Genomic DNA, 26,558 nt, shown 5'->3' on the forward strand with positions numbered 1-26,558 from the left:
AAGTCTGCAAGGTAGAAGAGAGCGTGCCAAATGTAGGGTAATAGAGGAGACTCAGAGAAACAAAATATAAAGAAAAGCTGGAGAATGAGAGAGAGGCCAGGCCACACACGATCTCAAGAAGCCTTTACGGTATTTGAAGAAGAGGGGTAGCATGATCCTGTTGGTATTTTTAAAAGGAAATACCAAACCATCCAATTAGGGAAGAAATTAAGTTTAAAGTTAAGGTTTCATCTTCTTTTTGAAAAAAATCAAAACGAAACAATCTAGGAATCTAGGGAGAAAAAAAAAAACACTCAGCTACTCTGTGGAGAATATTGTCAGAAGCAAGAGTCAATGCCTATGCACTTAAGTACGATTTTTAAATTCTAGCCTGGACGGTAGCCCAAGCCTCTGTATCATCACACAGTTAAGACGTTCCTTAGGGAAATGCTTGGAAATAAATGTTGTACCACACGGTATGATTGACACCCTCCATGAGTTTTGGTACTTTGGGATGTCAAGCACATACTTTGGAGGATGAAAAAGAGATTTAACTACCCTCTGTTGAGGAACTCATGAGCCCTGATTTTCCTTCACGTCTACATGGTATTTCCATCTCCATGAATTACATCTAGCAATAAGCCAACTAGTTGGTTTATCATCCAAGTCTGATCAGTTCTGAACTGTGCGTCGTATGTAACTTACTGGTCTTTGAGTGTTTGGTTTTTGATTTGCCTACTCCTTGACTTTTTTTTTGCCCCAGGAGATGAACTGTTTTTTAGATCAATCAAAGGAAGTTTGACTTTATTTGGTCCTTTAAGGAGATAATTTTGCATAAGAATACACATGTTCACTCTTCAGCATATTGTAGAGTAGGTGAGGCCTAAAATTTTAATTGCTTCTTTCTGGCACTACAGAATGGAATAAAGAAAATTGATATTACCCATATCCCACCCCCTAGGAAAAAAATAAATAACTGTTTACATATGGTAAAATTTTTTCCTCTCTCATTTCTAAGAGAAATGAGCAATATATTATATATACATTTTTCAAAAGTTCTTTTTAAAACTTAATGTTACATGATAGTCAATTATATGTGTGTCACTACTTTCTGAAAACATGTTTTTGAAGCTGTCCTAACATTCCTTCATAGGAATGCATTAATTTTGCCAATTTGGTAAGTGTAAAATAATATTAATTTTCATTTCTTTGATTACCAGGTGTAATTATTTTTTCATACATTTACCACCCTTCACATGTCTTCTTTTCTGAATTACCTTCTATATCCATCATCAAGATTTCTATTTATGGGAATACCTGGGTGGCTCAGCAGTTGAGTGTCTGACCTTTGGCTCAGGGTGTGATCCTGGAGTCCAGGTATCGAGTCCCACATCGGGCTCCCTGCATGGAGCCTGCTTCTCCCTCTGCCTATGTCTCTGCCTCTCTCTGTGTCTCTCATGAATAAATAAATGAAATCTTACTAAAAAAAAAAAAAAGGTTTCTATTTGTGTTTCTCAGTATTGTCTTAATTTTTAAAAAATGAACTCTATATTTTAAGGATATTTATTTTCTATAATATTTATTATGCATATTTTTACCCAATTTTGTCTTTTAATTCTGTGTGAAGTATTTTTGGTAAACACACTTAATAGATTTTTATGGCTTGAAGGGTACCACTGTTTTACTTTGTAGCTGTTTATTTAACAATACTTAGTGTTACCTATCAGGCAGGAAGCTACATACTGGGAGTAAAACAGAGAATCAGACAGGGATGGCTTTGCCTCCTCAGAGCTTGTAGTTTAATGCGGAAGACACACAAAAGCCAGGCCAGTATAATATGACACATTATAAGCTCTGTGGGAAGTACGAGGTGGTGTGAGGCACCTAATCTGGACATTGGGTTAAGAGAAGGTTTCTGGAGGGAAGCAACTTTCTAGCTGAGAATGAAGAGACAGGGTGATGCCCATTAGGGCAGAGAAAAACAGTATGTGCAAAGGTTCGTATTCAGGACATTCACCTACATGCTAAATGTCCCCTGTGCATACAACATGGAGTGTGTATGTGCCAGGGGGGAGTGGAACGATGGTGGAGGAGGAGTAGATGTGAGCAGGAGACCACTGGGGAGGCTGTGGTTTGCAGTAGTTCAGAGCAGAATGATGAGGGGCAAGGAATGTGCTAAATCACTCATCCCTTTTCATTAAGATAAACAATGTTTTGATTATATATTCAGTTCTTATGCATATCATATTGTCTACTGAGGAATAATTTATTTAGTTTTACTGTCATATATACACCAGTTTTTGGGGTCAGCACCATACTGGTTTGGAGTTTTATGAAACATTTAAACTGGTAGGGCATGTATCCTCTCCTCACTTTTCACTTTCAAAATTACTTTATCTACTCTTGTCAGTGTGTTCTGGGTAAACTGTAAAATGATTTTGAAAAGTTAGAAAAGCATATTCATGTGCACTCACACACAGTCTCCCTTCGTTAAGTCTGTAACTCCCAATGCATTAAGTCTATAGATCAGTTACAAAAGAACTGACCATCTTTTTAATAGAGTCAGCCCATCAAGAAGCATTGAACATCTACCCATGTACTTGAATTTTCTTTTACATTTCTTATTAAAATGTTATAGTTCTACTCAAATAGATCCTGCACATTTTTTTGTTGGGGTTATTTGTTAGGGTTATGATTTTTGTTTTTCATTATGAATGGATCTTTTTCCCATATCTTTTCTCTGTTATTGCTGGACTATGGAAAATACTAATATGCATATATTGTCTTTCTACCTATTTAACTCATAATTAATTTTAAGAATTTTTAGGGGGGCCAAGGTAGCTCAGTTGGTTAAGCATCTGCCTTCGGCTCAGGTCATGATCCCAAGGTCCTGGGATCAGGTCTCGCATCAGGCTCTCCACTTGACAGGAAACCTGCTTCTCCCTCTCCGTCTGCCTATCTCTCCCTCTGCTTGTGCTCTCTCTCTGTCAAATAAATAAATAAAATCTTTTTTTAAAAAAATAATTTTTAGTTGTTATAAGAGTTTGCAGTCATGGTGCCTATAAATAGTAATTTTCCACCTTCCATCCAATTTTTATTTGATGTCTTCTAGCATTGATTATAACTTCTATTAAATAGCAACGATAATAGTGAACATCCTGTCTTAGTAACAACTTTAAGATTGCTTATTATTTTAACACTTTTTAAAAGTATGTTCTATATGAGACATAATAAAACAAGCATGGGAAATGCTACAAATGAAATCTCTCCCAGGGATTATTAATTCATATTCATAACTTAATGACCTGAGATATGCAATAAAGAAACTAGTGGAACTGAGTTGGACCCTAAGTCTCTATAATCTATTTGACAACAGAAGTCATTTTGTCTCGTTTGGAAATATACACCAATGATAACAGTCAACATTATATTCATTTAATCTAATTTTTTGCAATTTTTTTGTGCACCTTTTTTTTAAATCTATTGCCACATGGACTATGGTTTTGTTTTGCTTTTATTTTTTCCAATAATCTAGAAAATAGTCATCCTCTTTTTATTTCTAAAAGTGATTGCACCTAAAGTTTTCCAAAACATGTGTACCTCTTATTTCATACTTACCAAAGTCATAGACATGATCATTTACTTTTATAATCAAGTTTAGAAGGAAATGATATGCTTGAATAACCCTATTAAAGATGAGACACTTACTTCATTTTACTTCCTTTCAACCATTTTCTCCGTATTTGTAAGAATAATTTAACATTTCTTTAATTCAGGTTACTGTCAGTTACATATTTTATATTATTTTACTTTTGTGAATTATTTTATCTATTCAGTAATGTACTCATATTTACAATACATTCTTGGATAGTTATATGGTTATTTGGTTTCTGTGCACATAGTTATTGGCCATGTCGTATTAGTGACTCATTTCATGTGTTGCTGAGTAGTATTCTATTATATGGATACCCTATGATTTGTTGAGTGATTTTCCTATTTATGGATGATACCTGGGCTATTTTCAGTTTGGGGCTATTATGACTAAAGCAGCTATTAACATTCTTGATAGATTTGTTGTGGACATAGTTTTCCTTTTTTTTTTTTTTTTATATACTTCTGTAGGGGTGGAATTTTGAGGTCAAAGACTGGGAATATATTTAACTGTTAAGAAACTAACAAGTTTTCCAGAGTGGTTGTTGCCATTTTATATTCCCACCAGCAATTTATGAGTTTCAGTTGCTCTGCATCCCTGGTGACATTGGTGTTGTCACTCTCTCATTTAGCCATCCTGGTGGATGTGTAGCACTATCTCACTGTGATCACTGGTCTCTTCTTCATGATTATAAATTAGCCCTAATTTGATTAAGTGCCCTACTTTATGTATCTAACCGTCTCATCTCATTGCCCCCTTTTAGGGAGTACCATGTAGAGCTTTTATATTTTAAGGAGTGTCTAATTCTGTGTCCTACAGTGTCTATTTTACTTCTTATTGCCTTCAGTGGACATATTAATATGATTATTAATACTGTTCATTTTTTGGTTTCTCTGCAATCCTCCTTATCTTACTCAGCCTTTTATCTCAAAACAGCTACCTGTCCACTTTCACAGTATATTTTTTGCACAACAATTAAGAATGAGAAATGATTTTCTGAAATTGTCTTTGAGAGGATGTTTCTGTTTTCATGTTTGTACTTTATCCCCTGTCTGTGCTGTTTATTTTTCATGCTCACGCATCCAGGAATGAAGCCCAATCCACTTAGACCCAATATTTGTGAACACATAGCATGTGCAGTGTGTTCTGGGACCTGCTCAGTATGTACCAGGCTATAAGTTTTTGGTTCACAGCTGGTGAGCAGAATGACATGTCCTAGTTCAATATCAGCATCTAACAGGAATGCTGCTGATGTAGCTTTGTGTATGGAGAGAACATCCTCTCTTCCCCTACCTCCTATTCTCCTACACTCAAAACAGGAACCACAAAAATTTGTCATCTCTGAGAAGCCTTTCTTCTGGGACTCTTCCTTTCTTCCTCCTATAGTCTTCTTAAGTCCTTTTAAGTTTTAAGATTTTATTATTCTGCACATTTCCCCTATGAATCTTGGCTAAATCCCTTACACTTGGTTGTGTGAACAACTTGCATGTTTCTCTGTTTTACATAATGAACTCTCTACCATTCTTTAGCTTTAGCATTTTGAAGTGCTATCTCAACAAGAAAACTCCTTTACAGATGACCAAGTATCTTGGGGGAGAAAGGTAGCAGAAATCTTATTAATCATATTTTTGTTATTTTCTTAAAAGGATTATTATGTGTATGTCCTGAATGATATGGCATTATCATCTCTGAGTGGCATCTGAATTAAAGACAAGTAATGTTTACTGAGGTCCTGTACCTCAGTACAGATGTACCAGGAACTATATTAGAAAGTAGATAAATAGAGTTATATAAGACATGATCTCAAAAAAAAAAAAAAAAAAGACATGATCTCTTGCATTGAGGAACTCAAGGTCTTCCTCCTCCCTCTATCATTGTCAGGTGCAGGGCTGTCTTTGAATTTGGCAAGTGAGTCCAGTCTTTGGAATTTGGAAGTCACTCATATTGTTTAAAATTCTTTTGGTTCTCATACAAATATATATATATTTTTTCTCTTAGGAGCATATTCTTTATGTCTCTTACAAAAGTTTTTGGCTCTGGAATTATATTGCATTGCTCTCTGGGGGTAATAAGATTGGTGAGGTGAGAGTCTTTGAAGAATAACACTAAATAGTGTAGGAACTAAGATTGAGGCCTCAGCTTGGCTCTCAGGGCATCCTGTAGGAACCCTCTGCTGTGTACAGTGAAAATCGCAAACCCTGCTCTCTCAAGGAAATAGGCCTATCCTAGCCATAGATTCAAAACATAGGTATTAAACTATTTCATCATCATACGTAAGTACATGTTATACACTCTCATCTCAGGATACTTTTCTAATCCAGAAGTGATACTACAAAATTAAATTACAATCTTCTTTTGAGAGAAAAATTTCATACAATTAGCCTTTGAAATATATTCCCTAAAAAGCCATGAAAACATTGTCCCATAAAACAGTGTTTCTAAGAAACACATATGTCCTTGCCCTTGATTTTTCTTATCACCACCAATAAACATAAGAGCTGGGTTGTTCTCTTCATGACTCTCAAAAGAAGAAGGAGGAGGAGGAGGAGGAGGAGGAGGAGGAGGAGGAGGAGGAGGAGAAAAGAAAGAAAAAGAAAAAATCAGTCTTGACTTTCTCAATCTTGACTTGCAACACCAAGGATACTGAAGGTAAAGGTTCAAGGAGAAAAAAAAAAAATCAACTACCAGCCCAAAATATTTAGCATAGCTTTGGATAAAGACTCAAAATTCCCAAGTTTGTCCATTAGATGGAAAAAAAGGAGCTTTGTTGTTAGGAAACCATTATTTCAGAAGTGAAGTGGCCCCACTAATACTTTGCCTGCTCCAGTATGAATTATTGGTCTCTTTACACAGATATTTGACAAGTTCTTAGCAAAGCTGTGTTAGACTAGTGCAGAGCCCCATCAGATCTGTACTGATAGCCCCTGAACCATCACTTGGTAGATTTCTGCTCCCTTTTATGCCATAGGTGGTAGACAATACTTCAGATCACAAATGGCCAGAACATGTTGAATCCGAAGTTTTGGCATGACACAATGCTGTCTGCCTCCTTGTGGTGATTTCTGATACAATGGAATGATTCTGAGGGTGCCTGGGTAGCAGGGTCAGTTAAACATCTGCCTTCTGCTCAGGTCATGATCCCGGAGTCCTATGATTGAGCCCCACATCGAGTTCTTTGCTCCGCAAGGAGTCTGCTTCTTCCTCTCTCTCTGCTTCTCCCCTCTACCCCTCACTCATGTGCTTTCTCTTAAAAAAATAATAAAGTCTTAAAAAAAATAGAATGATTCTGGCCATGGTAGGAACTTAAGAGATCTTGGTTCATCATTTCTTTTTTTATGTCCAGTGGGTCATGCTAGTTATACACTCAGCAGAATATCTCACTGAGCACAGCATCTCATGCAGCCACTGGCATCACCTTTGGCATAACCACATATTTGATAACTAAAGGATTATTTATTTATTTATTTATTTATTTATTTATTTATGAATCTTTTTAAGCAAATCAGGAGCCTAACTTCTATTGCATGAAACTCCATTCAGTTTTCTACTGCATGTAGAAAAGACAGCTCAGTCTTTTCTAAAAAGATTATTCTCCAACAAGGAAGCATTTGAGGCAACGTGTCAACAAGGTGGCCTGGTAATTGTTGCTCCTTCCAAAACCAGATGAAAGATGTTGGCTCAGATCATCTTCTCTCCCCAGTGCCCCATGGGAACAAAATCTACCAAGGTTACAGCTGACACCGAGAAGCCATTAGAGATTGATAACATATTTAAGAATGAGGCCAGGAATAGGGTCATTATACAACATCCTCTATTTGATTGTATTAACAGAGGAATTTCCACTGACATTTTCAGAGACATAAAAGAATTACTGGCTTTCACAGGAGTATAGGAATGACCTAAAGCTATATGGCATTCATGTCATGTCTCTTGTTAATATATCTTGTATTATTAGTTTACTTTCTAACAGATGCCCTAATATATTTTTCTTAAGTAGAAACAAGTTGTATTATGATCATCGTTCTTAAGAGAATTACCTAAAATGTATTCATTTAATCTCTGAATCATTTTCCAACTGCTATTGCTTCCCCGTTATGTGCTGGATACTATGTGAGGCACCAATATGAAAAGGTGACATCTCTACTCTTGAGAAACACACAGGTCTGGTGGAGGAGAGAGCTGTGATAGGGTCACAGATGGGGTTAGGGCAGTTATTGAACAAGCAGGAAAAGAATGAGGAGATTCTTTAGAGGAAATAGCACACACAAACTTACAGCTAGTCACAAGTTCCTGAAATCTGGGGCAGCTACAAGGAGTCTGATGGGCAAAACACACAAGGAAGAAGTAGGAAAGGACAGCAAGTGTGGCTGAGAAACGTAGGTCGGGCCAGACGGTAAAGAGCTGAATACTATGTGGGCTATGTGGAGTCTTTTGTGATTCATGGTAGTCACAATCAGTGGAAGACTTGAAGTCGGGTCTCTTGATTCATAGGCATGGTTTTCCCTGTGGGATTACACTCATCCCTTCAAACACAAATGACCACCACACTGAAGATCACTGAATGCAAATACTTAAATTGCCTATCGGAAGCAGTCATTGAGTTTTCTTATTATTATCTCCATCCAAGTAAAGTATAAAGAGTTAAGTAACTTGTCCAAGGTCACACAACAAGTTAGGTGATCCCAAGCAATCTGGCTTCAGAGTCTCTAGTCTTAACTACACCACGTACCCCCCACCCCAGATCTAGACGGAGATCTTTATGCATTTGTGTGTTCTACTGATACGAGTGTTGGCAAGTTAAGTGAATACCTTCCAGAATAGATCTGATAACTGGTCAGGTTTGAAACTGAAAGGATAAATGTCTATAGCACAGGTCTTGGGATCAAGGAATGAAAGATATTTCCTAGTCACACTTCCAAATACCTTTTATTCTGCACTTTCCTGGCTCTTTGAGACCAAACATCTGGGACTGGGCAGCTATATCCTGTTAAAAGCCATATCCTGTTAAAAGCATCCTTCTGAAGTACCAAAAGGATGTTACTCTGAGATGCTACAAATATTGCAATCGTATTCACTACTCAAGGCATTGAAAGTTAAAGCCGGGGATCCCTGGGTGGCTCAGTGGTTTGGCGCCTGCCTTTGGCCCAGGGCGTGATCCTGAAGTACTGGGATCGAGTCCTGCGTCGGGCTCCAGCATGGAGCCTGCTTCTCCCTCTGCCTGTGTCTCTGCCTCTCTCTCTCTCTCTCTTTCTCTCTCTCTCTCTCTCTCTGTCTATGATGAATAAATAAAATCTTAAAAAAAAAGAAAGCTAAAGCCTGCAAATCTGCAAGACAGATTTTGTGCCTGATTAGTACTGGTGGTTTGGTTTTGTTTGAATATTCATGGAGAAAATGGTAAAGAAATTGGAATGTAAGTTGAAGTTAAAGCAGGATGGGCAGGCCTGACTAGTATTTCTCTATGCAATGACATTAATAACATCCAAACAGACCTTAGGGCTGTCTTCTTACTTTGCAATTACCAAAGGAATAAGATACCATTTTCCTTGGAAGCCTGAATGTTAAATATACTCCTACAACATGATTCAAATATTGTGGTTTTAAAAGTCACCTACTGTGTTTTGAAGATCTATAGCTCTTCGATACCTTATTAGGAGTCAATACTTGCTGGAAGTTCAGCATCAAAGATTCATTGTGTGGGAGGAGGCAGGGTTACTCCGAAACACAGAACCAGTACAGTAGTTGTTACCACAGGACGCATCTGACAACGTTAAGTAAGAACTTTCAATTAACTAGCATGGAACTTCCTCGACTTCCAGTGGGGTCATGGCCTGGTACACCCATTGTACGTTGAAAATACTGTAAATTGCAAATGCATTTAGGACACCTAACCTACCAAACATGACAGCTTAGGCTAGTCTACCTTAAACGTGCTCAGAACACTTCCATGAGCCTCCAGTTGGTCCAAATCCTCTAACCCAAAGCGTAGTTTATAATAAAGTGTTGACCAGCTCACGGAATTCATTGAATACTATACTGAAAGTGAGAAACAGCATGGTTGTATGGGGACAGAATGGTTGTAAGTGTACTTGTTGTTCACCCTCGTGATGGCGTGGCAGTCTGGGACTGCGGCTCTTTGCCCCTGTTCAGAATCATGAGAAAGGCTTTTCTCGCATATCGCTATATTTGGGAAAAGATCAAAATTCTAAAAGTATGGTTTCTACTAAATGCATATTGCTTTTGTAGCACCTTAAAGCTAAAAATCATAAGTCAAACTATCAGTATGTCAGGGACTGTCTGCTCTGTGATACCCTGCAACTACTATGCAAAATAGTGAGCTCCATTTCCCCAGAGGTGGTTGAGCAGAGATTGAAGAACTATTGGAGGGTGGTGCCAAGGTGGAATAAGAGCATGATGTCTGAGGCTGGGCTACAATGGCTTCCAAAGATTCCTCCTTCTCTAAAGTGTTGTGAAATAATTTGCAAGCCCTGGCCTGCACACAGACCTTCATATTCCATTTTATCATACTCACCCATTCCAAATGGAAAAGGATACTCCGTCCACTTTTTGGAAGTCATTGTCATCTTTACATTCATTTTTATGTCTCTGAAATGTTAATATTTGTTGAACTCATAGATACTATGTATCTACATGTTACATATTCATATATATCTACATGTTGGCATATAGATTAATGTATCTATGTGTGTATTTGCACATGCCCAATACATTTAACAGCATTTCATTAATCCTCTGGCCATGTTTACAAGGTAGAACATGAGAGGTATATTTCTGTGATCATATTACAGATGAAAAAACAGGGGCCCAGGATCTTCCCACAGCCTCCTTGTTTGGTAATAGCCCTTTGAATAGAGTCCTTTATTTTCTGTGTGGATATCTTGTTTGGTTTTAATTACAGTGAAAAGTACTTAAGGGAGAGGGCATAGGAAATTTGGATAACTTTCTTTGGAGAGATTTTATCTTTTGTTTATTACCCTAGAATGCATTGTTCCTGGTCTAAGATTTCCCCTCCTCACACATAGCTAATATTTAAGAAGCATGTGTTAAATTGAGTTGTCATACTAACACTTTCCCAGTCTCGGGTCAGAGCAAAAGGAGACTATGTACATCTTAGATCTGATGAGACCACTAGAGGTCAAAGCATCTGACAACAGGGAAAATTTCAGATGATGTGATGCTCCTAGTCATAACATAGAAGTAGCAAGATAAATGTGCATGGGTGACTAAAATAAGACTTCCCCCCGTAAATCAGCTCCTGCCTGAGTCAAATGATAAATTTCTCAGAAGCATTTGTAAGACTGGATCCAGCTTTTGTTGCCTTAGGGAGACTATATAAAGCAGAGATAACTGCTATATTCAAAGGAGAATTGGTTTGTTTTCCTGTTGATGTTGAGAGGCAATGGTGATGGTTTGGCTAGACCCTGCTGGAAGGCCCAAAACAAGATTCAAAGTCCTCAACTTGGAAATGAAGAGTCAACCTTTTTCTTTTTCTTTTTTTCTTTTTTTTTTTTTAAGATTGTATTTATTTATTCATGAGAGACACAGAGAGAGGCAGAGACATAGGCAGAGGGAGAAGCAGGCTCCCCGCCGGGAGCCCAGTGCAGGACTCGTGGGACTGCAGGATCACGCCCTGAGCCAAAGGCAGACACAACCGCTGAGCCACCCAGGAGTCCCATTTTTCTTTTTCTTTTTAAGATTTATTTTATTTTAGAAAAGAAAGGGGAGAGGGGCAGAGGGAGAGAATCTTCAAGCAGATTCTCTACTGAGCATGGAGCCCAACAGGGGCTTCAATCGACTGAACCATCCAGGCACCCCTGAACCTTTTTTCTGCTTTGGCTTTTCTTATATAAGAAATCTCACTCGAGGATCAACTGCATATTTTTACAAGGTCATGGTTTTGCAAGACACGGGCCATGTTTTCAAGTCAATGGTTTCACTAACCATTGACTTAGAGTGTCTTAGAACTGCTAACATTTCCGAGGCATCTTGGTAGGCACTAAATCAAATAACCCACTCCCCAGGGCTTGTCTGTGTTCCAGGCCAACACAGGCCTTATCTCTTGCCACAGAGATTCATTTGCAGTACTCATTAGTCATTCTCCAAGCCTTTAACTTAGGCAAGCAAAGATCAGTGTCAGCTGTTTTTCCCTTTCACTGTTGAGATGCCCTTAAAAAACTGACCTGTGCCAACTCTGGTGAAAATTCCACCTTTATTTTTCTTGTCCAGCTAAATGATCACTTCTTCCTTTTTATCTTATCCCCTTGCTCCAAAGCAGGGTTTGGTATGCTTCTGTCATTCTCATTATGGATTCTTAAGATGGCACCAGGAGAGTGAGCAATTGAACTTATACCTCTGTTTAATGCAGCTTCCCTGAGCCATAGAAGATGGATCCAAGTTTTTAGCCACTCTCATGAGATAGAAGATTCTTCAGCAACACCCTTCATTATCAAAACATGGGACAAGAAGTAGAGATGTCTAGTAGATAGATTTCTGCTCACTCCTACACATCACCTTGCCTTTGCAGGGTACTTCAAAAGAAATTTTTTTCATTCTAATCTCATAGAAACTCCAGGAAGTATATATTATCAGTCTCATTCTTCAGAGATGAAGAGAGTAAGGCAAAACGGTAACGTGGTGTGGCCTTGGCCACATGGCAGAGAAACAACCAGGTCATGGCTTGGGCACAGGTCTTCTGACATCTGCCATATCCAAGCCTCTTTTTTCTACTTCATGGCTGCCTTCCCAGTTTCATGAAAAGAATCAAAGCCTGGACAGATAAATAACAACAGTATTAAAACTAATGATTGTCTTTTTAGGATTTGCTACGTGCTTGATGCCATACTAATAACTTCAGGTGCATTATTGCTTCCACCTTTCATAATTTTTGAAGGCTACCATCATTATCCCCACTGAAAGAAGAAACTGGGTTTCAGATAGCGTAAGGGACTTGCTCAAAGTTATACTGGTTGGTAGAGATAGCATCCATCCCCAGATATTGAGCCGTGGAATTTGCTAGCTCCATAAAACAAAAATTTGAGGGGAAACAAACCAACAAACCACGGCCTTGTGAACTGAGTCCTGAGCATGAAGGATAAAAGGTCTGAGTGTGAGTTCTAACTCTGATTCTGTTCACCTGTGTGATCTCGGGAGAATCTGTTGACTCTTTGGATTGTCTACTTCTCATTATAAAATGGGGCTGGTACTATTTGGCCTGATGTCTCACAGAGGAGGAACCAGTTAGGCTAGACGTGCTGAGAGTCTCTCTAAGCTGGAGAGCACCATACAAAGATAAGGTATCACTCTTAGAATTGTAGCCCTAGTGTCCTGACACCTCATAGCACTGCCAGAAAGTCTGGATTTTTCCCTCAGTCCCATATGCAATCCATAGCTGCCAGATCAGCTTGGTTAAAAAGAGCTTTATTCTTAGAGAATGTGTCCATAAGAGTATCTCCATTTCCTTGTAGAGTGAGATTAAGCTACCTTCTACAAACAGTATATTTTTGAGCAGTCTCTACCTGGCTGCTGGACAAAGCCATTGTCATCAACAAACTAGATGGAATCACTGCCTTGAGGATGTTTATATTCTGGGAATGACTAACAACTTTCTCTTACCCTAGAGCAAGTAGGGCTTTCAGAGGGAAGATCCTGGGGTAGCCTGTGGCCAAGGCCAAGACAGAATTGAATTGCTCTTGTGTCCAGGGTCACTGACCATCGTGAGAGTTGCCATTTACCGATTGCCTCCCATGGGACAGGTGCGTTAATCTATTATTTCTCCCAATAGCCTGTGAAGTATTTTTATCCCCAATTTCCAAAAGACAAAAGTGAGGATCTGGGAGAAATAGCCCTAAGCTAGTAAGTTTTGTACTGGTCTTTCTGAAGTGGGAGAACTAGATTCTTATCTCACGGAGTCGAAGATGAAGAAGAGTGAGTAAAGTGATACAAGTTCATTAAGCAAGGATACAGAGAAAGCCCTCAGGAGTAAGAGGGATCTCGACAGGGTTGCCACTGGGGGCTTGTAGGGTTTGTCTTTTATTGAAAGCCAACCAGGGAACCTAAATCCTTTTAACATCTCTATTGATATCACGTTGAGTAAGGACTAGTGGTAACACCTTTAAAGGCCCATTTCCCTTTTAGGGTCTGGTTCATTTTCTATTGGCCCAGAGTAGCTCTTATAACAAGACCCCACCTCTGACACTTAGGGACAGGATGGTCTGATTTGTTTATTTCTGGTTTCCTTTCATCTCCACATTTTTGAGATTTTTGTGAGCCTGATTCCGTGGCCCCTTACCTATCTCTCCCTACCTGGCCCTGCCTGTCCCTTACTCATTTCTGCTGGGTTATCCATCCTCTGTCCCCTCAGTAAGTAGCCAGTTTCCAAGTGCCGCCCCTCCTCCAGGGCAGCCCTCCTTCCTGCCAGTCATCAGAACCACCCAGGGCTTAGAGGACCATGCTGGCAGGAAAGAAACTGCATTTTCTAAAACTCACAACCACACTTCGGGTTGGGTCTGGGCTAGAACCACTGCTCTCTGTCTCTACTTTTTTTAGGGGCAGGGGCCTTTATCAAAGCCTTTGTTTTTCTTCTCGCCATTCAGTGTGGGTTTCTATTTAGTTGTGACAATAGAGATAATATTTTTGGAAATTTTGCTCCCTTGGAATACAAATTTGAAATTTATGGGGACTGAGAAAGCTATAAAATGTAGTGGGAATGAGCAGTCTGCAATGAGAAGTATGCAAAATACTAGTTTTCCATCTTGTTTACAGATCTACAGTCACCTTATTTTGTAATATCAAGATAAGTTTTGTGGTTACTGCATTGCTCATGTAATAACCAGGTTTTATTTAAAGAATGATGAAGGACAGAACGTACAGAGGGAGAATATATTTTGGAAGACTTGTTTTTTTGTTTGTTTTCAATTTTCAAGTTTTGCAGAAAGTCTTTTAGAAGATATTTAAAAGTTTCCTAAGTTTCACTCCCTTTAAGGTAAACTTCTAGCTATAAGAATGATGCCTTTAAAATCTTTTTTTAAAAAGGATTTTATTTATCTGACAGAGAGAGAAAGAGCACAAGCCAAGGGAGGGGCAGAGGGAGAGAGAAGCAGATTCCCCGCTGATCAGGGAGCCGGGTGTGGGGCTCAATCCCAGGACCCCAGCATGATGACCTGAGCCCAAGGCAGATGCTTAACTGACTGAGCCACGCAGCACCTCGCCCTAAAAACCTGTCATTACCTGGATCACAGGAAATTGGTGGAAATTTTTACTACTAATCATATAGTACTGCAGAGTAGATCAAACAACTCTTCTTTTCAGAAAATAACACTTTCAGCCACATATGTTAATCTGCCTCATAGATTTAAGCATTTCACATCTGGGGGATCTTAAACTGAAAATGTCCACAAATCACACAGCCTGGCTGGCTGGGGAGGAGGGAAGATACAGAGTAAGGGGATCCACCCTGAATTCCAGTCTCTTGGCTGATCCTGCATTTCTCCTACAGCATTTCTTTACATTTAAGAAAAGCCCAATTGCACTTGACAGGATGAGCACTGGGTGTTATTCTGTATGTTGACAAATTGAACACCAATAAAAAATAAATTTATTAAAAAAAGAAAAGAAAAGAAAAGCCCAATTGTCTTGCAAACTGTATCACCCTTTTGGTGAGGTTAGAAGGCTTATGGCCACATTTCTAGCATTTTCTCTTGGTTTTCGTGCTTTTGGAGGAAAAGAAGCCCTGTTCCCTCTGACACTGGAGCTTCCTGCCAAAGGACTCTGCTTTCTCTGTGGCCAGCTCTGGAGACCCAGAAATCCAGTCTGTCGGGGACAGCCAAAGTCACAGGCAGAGGACACCTAATTAGCTCGTGTGAACTTTGCTGTTGTTCTTATGGTGGTGGTTTTTATTTAGGATCAAAGAGTTCAAGGGGGAACCGATCTGCTGGCTGTGGGGAAAGTTTCAGGTTTCTTGGCTTAAGCAGATCATTGGACTAACAGGTTACCTGTAGAGAGTGTCTGACACTCCCTGAGCGGCTCTGCACTGTCAAGAGCTGCAGTAACCACAGTCTAAGTGACTGATTTTATGACCTAACCCAGGTAGGTACTACATACTTTTTAGTGGCAAAGAAGCGGTGGGGAAGGAAAAGAGAACAAAGACCCAAGTGGTGGAATTTAGTAATAAAAACAAAGCAGAAAACCAAAAACATATTTCTTTCAACAGCCAATGTACTTTCCTGTCTAGAGAACTGTTGCCCCCCACTTAACCACCAACAACAAAGAATAAAATAAATTGGGGCTCCTGGGTGGTGCAGTCGGTTAAGCAGCCGACTCTTGGTTTTGGCTCAGGTCATGATCTCAGGGTCGTGGGATCGAGCCCCACATCGGGCTCCACACTCAGCTCAGTGTCTGCTTAAGACTCTCTCCCTCTACCTGGGCCTCTCTCCACCACGCTCTCCCTCTCAATAAATAAATATTAAAAAATAAATAAAGATTAAATGGCTAGTTACTCAATAGGGGTAGGGAAATTAGAGTCTGGAATTCCCGTGCTTGTCTTTGAGAAAGGAATGAGGCAAAGAGAAGATGAAAATGCCATTGTCTGTTCTGTGCAATAGAGAGACTTCTGTGAGCATCCACAGAAACCCGTCCTTCGTCTGTTGCCAGGAAAGCCCACGGGAGGTTATCAGCTTTGCAGCTTCCCTAAGGGCTCCGTGGAGTCAGGGCATGAAAAAAAAAAAAAAAGTTTCTGTTTGGGTACTTTGGCAGGTATAAGACAACTTTATTGAGTAATACTCTGCTAGGGCCTGGGACCAGCACCAGGTGAGCAGGAAAAGAGAATCCCTCTCTGGGACAAGGTTTTCTCAACCCTCCTGCTCTCAGAGGGGCCCTGGGATGTCTACAGGAGGAGTACGGGAGTTGTCAGCATCATTGACAAATTCCTGAAGTGGGTCTTCTCTGTCACTGGGGGAGCTGAAGGGAGGCCAAAAGATGTTGTAAGAGGAATTGAAGGGCTGGCTAGAGAAATGGTCCCGTGTGCACCTCCGGTGCCACACCCCTGGCGGCTCCCCCACAGTCAGGGCAGGGCCTAGAGGCTGCTTTGCCTTCTCTCCAGGACAGGTGTGGCTCCTCTGCCTGCCAGTCTCGTTCTCATGCTGTTGCATGTCCAAGGATCATCCCCAGGGGCTGATGCAGATTCATGTTGGCCAACTTAAGTGGTAAAGGGGACCCTGAACTGGGATGCCTGGGTAGCTCAGTGGTTGAGCTTTGGCTCAGGGCGTGATCCTGGAGTCCTGGGATCGAGTCTCACATGGGTCCTCACAGGGAGCCTACTTCTCCCTCTGCCTATGTCTCTGCCTCTCTCTGTGTGTCTCTCATGAATATAAATAAAATCTTTAAAAGGGAGGGAGGGGACCCTGAACCTTGGCTTCTGGTAGTTTTGCTCCCATCCAAAATTGAGCAAGGATGTGTGCTGAGAGCAGCACCCCCTGGCGATAGAGGCTCCCTGCAGGGGGTGAGTCTCAGCCTAGCCCAAGTGCTCTCTCAGGGATGATGTAAGGTGCGTGCACTGGTTTACCTCCAGCTGCCCTCCACGTTTACACCGGTAGGTCCTCTCTCCAGCCTCAAGACTCAATGGCTGTGATGAGAGGACTGGCAGTCGGGTGGGGAGGGATAGAGGAGAGCTCAGCTGAACAGGGGAGAGGCAGGGATGCCAACTCCAGGAGAGTTTAATCCTTCACCTGGGCTCTAACCCCATCTTCAATAGCCCAGACACTGGGGGAGCAGCCAGAGGGGGCGGGCGGAGTTGGCCCTCTGACTAAGTGGTGTTCAAAGACAGAAAAGAGAAAAGCAAAAAACCATTATAGCTTTAAACACTTTCGCTGAGTCTGCTTCAGGTCCTGGAGCAAAGCACACAGGGAGAGCTGGCCTCACCCTCTTCCTTTCCCATGAGTGACTTATATCTCCTTTTGACTAAAGTTCTTGGCAAAGTGATTTACCTTGGATAAGAAAAAAGTTGAGGCCAGGGGAGACTGGTGCCCAAGGACCATCCATTCCCCTGGGACCCATTCCCTCAGAGAAGTCTTAATTGGCCTCCACTTAGTCCATCTGCAGACCCACTGGGGTGTCTTTGCCAGTGGCTTCGGGCTGCTGCCCAGGCTCCCAGGCGAGAGCTCCGTGCTCCCACCAGCACAGCAGTCCTCATGCCTCAGCCCGGGGAGTGAGGAACATTCCTTTCTACAGAAGCACTTCTCTCGAGGAGGCGAGGCCTGCTAGCTGAGGTCTGTCATGCCTTTGCTCACGGAGGTGCCAGCCTACCCTCTGCCCTTCATCCTCTCTCCTTCTAACCCCCTCGCCCATGCAAGACTCCTTACCTTCAGGCCACGACCAGACCCCTTTCACACTTCAGAATGTGATTTCGTAAGAAACCCCCACGAGGACAGTCATTGCCAACCTCCTGGAAGGAACCAGAGGACTTCTGTTCTCCTGCCTGCCATTGCAGTGGCTTCCTTTGGTGGCCAGGGCCGTGAGCAGTCAGACACACTGAGCCTCTCTACGTGGATAAGCAAAACTCCATTGACTTCTCTGCTTTCCTGTTTTTCCCTCAAGGATCCAGGGAATTGCTAAATGTGTCCCACAGCCCTGCCATATCTTCTTCAGCAAACTTGGAGACATTCTTCCAAAGGTGTGGCAGTTTACTATGCCCTGGGCATCTTCTCATGCTGTGGAGGCAGCAGAAAAGAAAACCATGCCTCTCATACCACCACTTCCACACCCAGCCTTCCGGGGAATCATAATTCTTGATGCATCCGGAGGAGGAGGGGCTCCAGAAGAAAACGGTTGGCACAGTCAGCTTGAAAGAGGTTATCCTGAGCTATGGCTCAAATTTTATACACCCATTTATTCACCTAGAATTTACTGAGCACCTACTATGTTGTGCCTGGGTTCTAGAGCTACAGGGTGGAAGACAAACAGTACTGCTGCAGAACCTGGGGAGTTGAGTCTAGGGCAGGGCCTCACAGCCAATGAGGATTCTATGCTCAGGACTGTTGGCCCCCCAACTAGCTTCTGCTGTGAGGGACTGCCCCCCGGCTTCTCCTGGTGGGGCCCTAGTGATACGGTGTGAGGAGCAAAGGCGCAAGGAGGTGCATCTGACTCAGGGGAGTCAGGCTTTGGAGAATTCCTTCAAGAGTTTCAGTTAAGGGCGCCTAGGTGACTCAGTCAGTTAAGAGACTGCCTTGGGCTCAGGTCATGGTCCCAGGGTCCTGGGATGGAGCCCCTCATCAGGCTTCCTGCTCAGGGGGAGTCTGCTTCTCCCTCTCCCTCTGCCTTTAGTTTCCTCTCTTCCCTTCTTTTTATCCTGCCACACTCTTGGCACCTTCCAAAAAGCTTAGTGGCTCCTCCCTGCCTACAGGATTGAGTTCAGACTTCTCGGTTTGCCTTTCTGGGGCGTGCAGGCTCAGTATAGGACTGTTGAATATGGTATCAGAATGCACCATTCTCTTGGTCTTTTTCAGCACCTGTATTTCACAAGAGTTGATGGGCTGGTCTTTCTGGGAACTTGAGATTAGTATTTTTCCTTCAAAATCAACTTTACTTCTTGCTTAGAACCTGTTACAGACGAAGGTCTTCCCCACCCCTACCCCCAGCCAAACCCAATAGACGTACGTGAGCCAGCTGACCCCTGACCCCACACTCTGACCCTTGGAATGAACTGAAACAAAGTGTCCCTTCATGTTTTTCAGCAATGGGTTGTCTTGTCTGCCCTAACTTCATAACTGAACAATGATTGCAATCCTCTGTACTTTAATATGTAGATAAATTATTAACAGTGGGTTGCACCTTTTCCCAGGTTGTAAAAGGATGAGTGGTTAGAGTCCCAACGTTCTCCTTGTCAGTGGAGGAAATGTAGGAGAGGTTGTCATCTCAGGCCACTTGTCTCTAAGACTCGTAACAAAGATGTGGCAGGCTCCAGCCAGGAGTGTGAGCGGGGTGACAGACAGCAGAAACGACCCAGGTGAGCCTTGGTGACTGTCCATTTCTTTGTCGGTTTTGATCCTTTTTTCCCATCTTTCACTTCTGGGACCAGGAACGGGCAGCGGGCAGAGAGTATAAGTAGCATATCAATGGCTGTTCAAAGGTCTTAGGGAAAGGGCTGTGTTTTGATAAGAAATGGGCAAGGACACTACATGTTAACATAAAGACCAACGTGAAGGCCCACTGTGAACCCCAAGTATTCCAAGAGGAAAGTGTGGACCTGGCATGGGCACAAAGATGGAGAGGCCAACATGATAATATACTGGCGTGATCACATGACAGACCAGTCTGTCCTAGGGGAATGGGAAAGGACAAATTAGGGGGAGAAGTTGGGGACGGGGCATGGTTCAGGGACCAGAAGATGCTGGAGTCAAGGATGCATTGCTTGATGTGGAATTGGGAACATCTCCAGATCCAGCAGGAAGGTAGAGAGACTGAACTGTGCAGAGCCACTGGAGCCCATGCATGCCGCCTTCATCAACCATAACTGTTTTGGGCTGAGGTGTTGTTGTCGTTGTCGTTGTTGTTGTTTTAACAGCTGTCAGTTTTTTAGAGCAGTCTTAAGTTTACAGAAAAATCATGAAGAAAATACAGAGGGTTCCAGTGTCACCCAGTCTCCCCTACATGCAAATCCTTTTATTATTAACATCTTGCATTAGCCTGGTACATTTCTCACAATGATGAACCAATATGGATATATTAGTATTGGTTAAAGTCTGTAGTTTACATCAGGGTTCACTCTTTTGTGTTGTACCGCTCTGTTTGACCAGTGTGTAATGTCAGGTGTCCGCCGTTACAGTGTTATATGAATAGCTTCACTGCCCTAAAATCCCGTCTCTCCCAATCTGGCTTTCTCCCATACCCTCGGCAGCCACCGATCCTTTTACAGTCTATATTTTGCCTATTCCACGATGTCATATGACCAGAATCACATAGAATGTGAGTTCTATAGAATTCGGACAACATTCTTTTACTTAGCAAATATGCATTTAAGTTTTCTCCACTCTTCATGCCTTGATAGGTCATTTCTTTTTAGCGCTTAGTAATATCCCCTTGTATGGATGTGCCACAGCTTGTTCATCCATTCAAGCAGACTTTTCAGTGAGTTAAAAGGCAGAAGCAAGGGGCACCTGGGTGGTTCACTTGGTTAAGCATCTGCCTTCGGCTTAGGTCATGATCTCAGGGTCCTGGGATCTAGCCCTGCTTTGAGATCCCTGCTCAGCAGGGAGCCTGCTTCTCCTCTTCCCCCCTCATCCCCTCCTTCTGCCTCTCCCACCCCATGCTCTTTCACTCTTGTGTGCACAGGCTGTATCTCTCAAATAAAAAAATTTTTTTTTAAAAAAAGGCAAGCAATGAAGAGTAGATGAAGAGGAAGGAGCAAAGGCCACAAGATGTGAAAGAAGCAAAAGGTTTAGAGAAGGGGAATAACAAACTTTAGTGCAGAGGCCTGAACCAGCTCAAGACAAGGTTCTTGAGACCAGTGTTCAGTGAGAGAGGCCAACTCCTCGCTGACTCCTGCCAGGCCTTCCCTGCTTGTATAGTCATGAAGTTTTATAGATACTTCATAAGGGTAAGAACCATGCCAGCCTCATCCTGAGAGTCCAACACATGGCAGATAGCCAATGAATAGTTGACAAGGCCTCTAAACCTCCAGAATCTTTTCTAAAGGGCAAGTTTGCCCAATCACCAGAAGATCTGAAGCTTCTGAGGCTGGCCTGTCATCTCTGGCGGGTCCCAGCTGCCTGCTTGGCTGAGCCCCTCTGTGCCACAGGTGGGGGGCGGGGGGGCAAGGGTAGCCTAGGACTTTTACCTTCTTCCCTGGGAATACATGTCTGTTGCCACCATCTTCACCTGTCTTGTGAGATGTTCTACAGACACAAGCAGGCCCGACTGTAGGGAGGCGGAAAAACCAAGGGAGATACGGGCCAACCTAACATAGGAGGTTAAAAAAGCTTTCTTGCCATAGGATTGGAATTCAGCTCTCCATGTACTCGTTTTTCAACCCAATCACATGGCCGGATAATTAGCCCAAACAACTTCTGTATAACTGGAAGAACAAGCGGGGTGATTCAGGTGATAAGAAACAGCTACGAGAGGAAGATGGGCCATGCCTTCCACTCAGAAAAGATGCTAGCGTACAGGGGGAAATTCTGTGCCACAAAAGTCTCAGTCCATGAGTGGGAATGGTTGAAGCCCAGTGAGGGGAGTGCAGCTGGGGAGAAGGGGCTGCTCTGCAGGGGAGCTGGTAAGTCAGGTCAAAAATTGCAAAGCATATAGAAATCTGCCAGTTACAAATTAGTAGCTCAGTGGTGCTCCCTGGACAAAATAGCACATCACTCAGACCTGGTGTGTTTTTGCAGGGTCATTGCTTAAAATCTGGTCTTCTCCTAGGGTGTGGTATTGGTGTTCCTTGATATCCACATGACTTTCCGTGTAATGAGTAGGAAGACTATGAGGGTGTCTGGCTTGGGGTCTGTTCCTATCCTACCCATGTAAATACTCATGTGCCCTTTGTAGTTCCCACAACCAGTGGAGGGCTCTTGAGAATTTCTTCTGTAAGAAAAAGAATGTAGCGGATTCTTGACCCAAAGGCTATCCTGAACAATGGGGCTCATGGAGACATGCATTGACTCCTCATCCCCACTGTTACTTCACTAGAGGAGTCAGGGTTACTGTAGACATTTAATTAGATGGAAGGCAGAGGTAGAAACATTAGGTGGAGTGAGGAATAGCTGCCTTCCCACCTTGAAGCACCAAATGGCAATCCCTGAAGAAGGAGGACATGTCTGTGAGGTAGGTGGCCCAGTGTTGATTCTGTAGGTCCCCAGAGGGGTAGAAAAAGTAGTCCAAACATCTCCATGTAATCAGAAGCACAAACAGAGGAGAGTCAAGCTCAAATCACAGCATGGTGTCTGCCTTGGGGACAGTTGGTCTCTCCTGATGCATCCACATCTGGCCACTTCTGCTGAACCTGGCGGTGTCTGGGGCATTGCTGGCACATGTGGATCCCCACAGACTACGACAAAACTTTCCATATCCAAAAAGTTCTATGAGGAAGATGGTGTCTGTGCCTCACCAAAATCTATTTTCTTGGGGTGTCTGTTATTTTGGTGCTTTACGACACGGAATTTTCAGCTTCATTTCTTGCTCATTGGCTTTTGTCTTCAGGCGTAGGACCTGCTTGTGGAAATTTAGGGCACAGTCCACCATTTGGCAGTAGAGGCAAAGTGGCAAGCCTCAGTTGCTCTGTCCTGGGAACACGCACCACTGCCACACAATCCTCCGCCTCTCTCCTCCCATTCATGCTCTTCCTCCCTGGCTTTCCTGAACACTCTTTAGACTTAACTCCTTCTTTCTTGGTCCATGCCCTTCCTTGCCACTTATCCCGTTTGTTAGCCACAGACATGGGAGCACATTTAAATATCCACCCATAACAAAGGTAAAACCTAAGCATGGGACCCAGAGTCCCCAGGAAATTGGGATGTAGGGGAGAGAGGAGGTCATAGAGCTGAGAGTGGCAGGCAGAGGCAGGCACTGGCTCTTTCCCAAGGAGCCCTGAATTTTCGGGGCCATTAAAGGGCAGACATTTATGACAGAGCCCACAGCCATGCCCTTACTGTCTATAACAAAATTATAGGTCACTCACTTACTCATGTATTCTCTCAGCAAATGCTGAGTTATATAACAGGGTTGACTTGGAACGCAAAGATACCTGAAATATAGTCTTTTCCCCACGAAGTTTCATAACAAGTGTGATAAAGTCTGTAGTCTGTGGTTCTGAAAGACGCCCGGGTAGTGGGTCTGCATGAGGAAGCTGGGAGCCCATCTGGGCTGATCTGGGAAGAAGTCCTAAGGACTTGACACCTGAAACGAGTCTTGAAGGGAAGGTTGAGAGGAGGAGGGCACTGGTAGCATGTTCCTGACAGGAGCCAACGCAGAGGCAAAGGCACGGAGCAAGCAGGGAGGTCATCGGGATTTCAGTGGCTGGAGGCCCAGGGAGAAGGCGGAGCCAGCTCAGGAGGGACCCTGAGGTCTGTGCATGGGAGGCCGTGGAGCAGGGAGGTGTGCAATCAGATTCATACTTCGAGCAGGAAGGCCTGGCTGAAATGTGGAGAGCAGTTTAGAAGGAACCAGACAGACACACAGAATGCATCAGAGGCTGTTACAATAAGATTGGCTGGAAACGACACCCTCTCCACACCTGTCCACCCTGGGCTCCCTGTCGGAGGGGAAGGCCAGCCGGAGAAAGGGCTCGCGGGAAACTCGGTCATTGGTCGCATCATTTTTGTGCTGCCTGTGACTATAATGGCTTTGTCTTACAGCCACTATCATGTCAAATCCCCATCGCGTGAACGTTCCCGTCAGGTGAAAGCTAGCCTCCAGAACGGGGACGACAACCGTCTGTTGTCTGAGCCACTCAGCTCGTGGCCCTTTGTTACGCAGCCCAGCGCACGCTGATGCAAGCGGCGGCTCACTAATCCCACGTGGAGGCTACTGGGGTGTAGAGAGGAATGCCTCCCTCGAGTGGAGAAGACACACCTTCTACGTCTCCCAGGTCTCTCCAGGGCCAGTCCAGGTCACGTTCTAGTCTGGAGGTTGGGCAGCATCGCAGGGTCGTGCTGTGGGTGAGCCGCCTGGCGAAGTTACTTGTCCTCATTATGCCAGCACCGCCCAGTAGAAATATAAGGTACCAAAAAAAAAAAAAAAAGAAAAAGATAAAAAGAAATATAAGGTGCCAATATGCTTGGGAAAACTCTCTCCTGCTCCCAGGATTCTGAGCAGAAACAGGTGCAGCCAAATATAACCCCAGCCCCCCTCCGCCTCCACCCAGCTTCTCACCACAAGGAACCGACAGGGCTGCTCTTAGAGTAACGGACACGTGGGCAGAGGGGAGACAGCTGCTCTCATTCCTTGATAGGCCTCGATCCCAGCAGTGTGCATGTATAAATTCCACCAGTGTCACTGCTCCTGCTAGGAGTCCCACAGTTAATTATTAACAACTAAACAAATCCATAGTGAGCTGAGATTAGGTCTTGATGCAAGGCTCGGGCATTTTCTGAAAGCATGTTTCCATGAGGACTTCGCCTCCACTGGATTCCTCATCAGGGTACAGGACAGAAAGACAGACAAACATCAGGTCTGTAATTTCAGCTAGAAGGGACCCAAGCCTGAAACCTCAGGGAGTTCACTTGGGAAAGGTCTTCCTAGAGAAGTGGACTTTCCTAGTCAATGTCTCAACCAAACAGGGGTTTGGAGGGAATAAAAATCACATTACCTTAGAAGGAACTGGGGTAGTCTGGCCTGACTTGGAGCCTATTTAGAGAGAACATCATTCATTGTGCAAAATAACTCTAAATGATGGTAAACTGTCAGGGGAATTTGGCTGATTGCCGGGGTACACCCACCATGAAATTAACACATTTTGGAATTTAGGTTGGAAGGGAGGTGGAAATTCATTTTGTTCTTTCTCAGTGTATGGTTGAGGCTTCTGTAACCGATGGGTAGCCTACGTCTAGAGAGTAAGACTAACGCCTTGCTTCCTGCCCAGGGAAGTCTAAAAGCCTAGGATGCTTCAGAATGCCCTATAGTAGATGTTTCTCTAATGTTCTTCAAACAGTTCCCCAAATTTTTTATGCAAAATAAAATTTTCCTTTATTGCTGTAATACAGAAGTGGACCTTGACCTAAAACATGCCAAAATCTCATCATTCAAACTAATGGTAACCCCACATTGGCTTAGCATTTGTGATACATATGGCATTAGGGTAAATCAGATGACCTACCTCTTAGATGCCTCATAGATACTTATGTTATTATTTGGAAGGTTGAATAAATTTATGCAAAGTGCTTAGAACTCCACTTATACTATCTCCTCTGCAGCCTTAGTGTGTCCCTGATTTGGTCAAGTAGAACCATGCAAGCCCTGTGAGAAAGGGAAGGAGGTAAGGTGCAGGCAAGGTTGACCTTCTAGGTAAACACCATTGGATGAGCACCCGTGTGCTGCAATGGTCGCCATGCCCATGTCTAATGCATCCTAGTCCATCAAGTTCTCACTTTTTTAAAAGCTTAAAAGTTTCAAAGTGCCTCAATAAAAGGCAAATACTCTTCTGAGGGATATCATTTTAATCAGCCAACCATTATCAGGAATTCTTTTACATCTTTCCAGGGGCCTAAAAGAGCAAAAAGGTCTTACAGGTAAAGGCACAAGAAAAAGGCCAGTCTTCTGATGGGAGAGAATTCACACCATAGATTGGGATGGTAATTTGATATCTAGACTGATCCACTCCAAAATGACTTTTTCTCTAAGAATAAATTCAGGTCTTCTTGGTTATGTTCTTGCAGATAGGAAACATATTTTTATATATAAAATATATATATATATATATATAATTACATATTTTGACTGTGTGAGTTGGCAAAAGGAAATGGTGGAATGTTTCAAGTACCATGCCTATTTTGTTTTTCCCAGAAACATATCCATCTACATCCCTGAGGTTTCAACATTCCACTCAGTTCTGGGCTCTCTATCCAAAAGAAAATGATCACATGCCCACATGTGTGTCTATAGCTGACCACAATGAAGTATCAGAATTTTATTCAAACTCTATGGCCTCTCTCCACATGTGAAGTAAAGAGGAAATCACATGGACCCTAAGGGGTATCTTAGAGACCCTGGCCTTGATTAAATTAAGTTAAATTAAATTAAATTAGATTAAATTAAATTAAGCAAGTGTAACAGGATCCTTAGGAGACAGACTCAGGACCTGGGATCAGGCCACACTTTCTGAATGTGGAAGGCATACCATGAGCCTGCCAGCTTTACTGGAGAACCCAAGAATTAAGGCCAGGACACATCAAGAATCCTGTATTCAATTCTGTGATGTACCTTTGAC

At 42.8% G+C, this 26,558-nt stretch overlaps 1 protein-coding gene across 8 annotated transcripts in view; it reads left to right on the forward strand.

The window, feature by feature from the left end:
- Positions 1 to 26,558, forward strand: part of PRLR (prolactin receptor) — a 174,819-nt gene that overhangs the window by 21,374 nt on the left and 126,887 nt on the right. The window contains exon 1 of one of the 8 annotated variants that reach the window (XM_077896250.1): positions 19,494 to 19,646. The exons of 5 other annotated variants lie outside the window; for them this stretch is intronic. The gene's annotated coding sequence lies outside the window, so the exon portion shown is untranslated. Of the gene's footprint in view, positions 1 to 19,493; positions 19,647 to 26,558 lie in introns of those variants that run through there. 2 more of the 8 variants (XM_077896248.1, XM_077896247.1) reach the window with 2 other exon arrangements.

Source organism: Canis aureus, chromosome 4, assembly GCF_053574225.1.
Source record: "Canis aureus isolate CA01 chromosome 4, VMU_Caureus_v.1.0, whole genome shotgun sequence".
In the NCBI taxonomy this organism is placed as follows: Eukaryota; Metazoa; Chordata; class Mammalia; order Carnivora; family Canidae; genus Canis; species Canis aureus.